The sequence below is a fragment of the Benincasa hispida genome, chromosome 12 (assembly GCF_009727055.1).
Source record: "Benincasa hispida cultivar B227 chromosome 12, ASM972705v1, whole genome shotgun sequence".
NCBI classification, from domain to species: Eukaryota; Viridiplantae; Streptophyta; class Magnoliopsida; order Cucurbitales; family Cucurbitaceae; genus Benincasa; species Benincasa hispida.
In genome coordinates, this window is record NC_052360.1 from 68,395,581 (window position 1) to 68,397,385 (window position 1,805).

The following is a 1,805-nucleotide window of genomic DNA, read 5'->3' on the forward strand; positions in this document are numbered from 1 at the left end:
CTACTCTTACCTGAAACATAAACATAAAGAGAAAGGGTGAGTATAAAATACTCATTAAGTAACCCCACTACTGGGGTCAGGCTAGGCATCTATGTCCTCTAGATGCCTACCCCTAGTGGAACATATAAACTGCTCTAGTCCTCATGGAACACATATATACATGAAAAACTTATTTCTATCGTATTATAGTTGAGTATGTCCACTATCTTTAATAATTCCCGTAGGACCCACAACCTCTGGTGAATCCCGAAGGAAACACAATTTCTTACATACGCATGGTTATGAATACACCTCTTTCGTATACACATAAACCCACTTAATGCGTACCTCTTTCGTACACATGGTTACGTATACACCTCTTTAGTATACACATAACCCACTGAAGGTGTACCTCTTTTGTATACCTGGTTAAGTATACACCTCTTTCGTATACACCTAACCTACTAAGTATGTACCTCTTTAGTACATCTAGTTATGTATACACCTCTTTTGTATACACATAACTCACTGAAGGTGTACCTTTTTCGTATACACCTAACCTACTAAGTATGTACCTCTTTCATACATCTAGTTATATATACACCTCTTTCGTATACACATAACCCACTGAGTATCTACCTCCTTCGTACACCCCAGATCCTTTCTATAAATGTAGGGATGCATACCTCTTTCGTACACTTGGTTAGGCATACACCTCTTTCGTATACACATAACCCACTGAGTATGTACCTCTTTCGTACACCCCAGTACCCTCTAGGTATGTATCACTTTCATATACACCAGCCTTAGTACATCTCTTTCATGTACTAGTGCCCTTGGACATGCATTACTTTCATGCAGTCACATAGTCTGGAAAGGATAGGAGATTACATCTAACTTCATATTACATATAACATTCACCAAATCATGAATCCTCTAAAATCTCCTCATCGTCAACCTCATGTTCATTAACCTCAACATAAGTATTTAATCTAGTTTTAAATGGACCAATTGTAGCACATCACTTTCATGCACTAAAATCATGTAAACAATACAATATTCGAGATTTCGTTATATATCATACAGTTTACACATTCTCATAATAAATCGCATAACTATATAAATCAACAAATGTCTAATGCTCATCTAGCTTTAAGGCACTCCAATAGGAGTGCTACTTAACTCATAATTTAAGGGTCATGTTCAATCATCATTTAATATAACTCATAAAATTTCAAATCAAGCTCATATGTAATCATATTCCGATATTTTACCACATGCTCATATATCCTTCATAAGGAGTCCATCCAACCTCAAACAATCAAAATTATTCAAAGAAAAGCTGTTGCAGGATCCTCAATGTTAAATCTACAGTGTATCGCCTGGCACAAAAGCGATTCCAGTAGAAAGGTTACTTACCTTAGAGTTTGAGCTCAATCGAAACAAATTTATCCCCTTCCTTGCTTAAAAAGAATCTTGAATCGAACCCTAAGTGAAAATCAAAATTAAACTCCAATCCTAAGAATATAACCCAAATAAAAAATCCACATCAATACATCCAAAACACTTACTCAAGGTGTTTGCTCAAGTCGAACTACAGTCGAGCTTCAGACACGAAATTGACTGTAGATACACGCCGAATCGAAGGGTGTTACAAATTAACAAGAACCCAATTAAACTCACCAATTTCTCACAATCCTTGCTTGACAGTGACTCGGAACGACCCAATCTCCAATCCAAACTCCAATCACACTGAATTGTCAACAAAAAAAATATCGAAACTTAATGCGCATACAAGATATCCAAAACCCATCGTAAAAATCAAT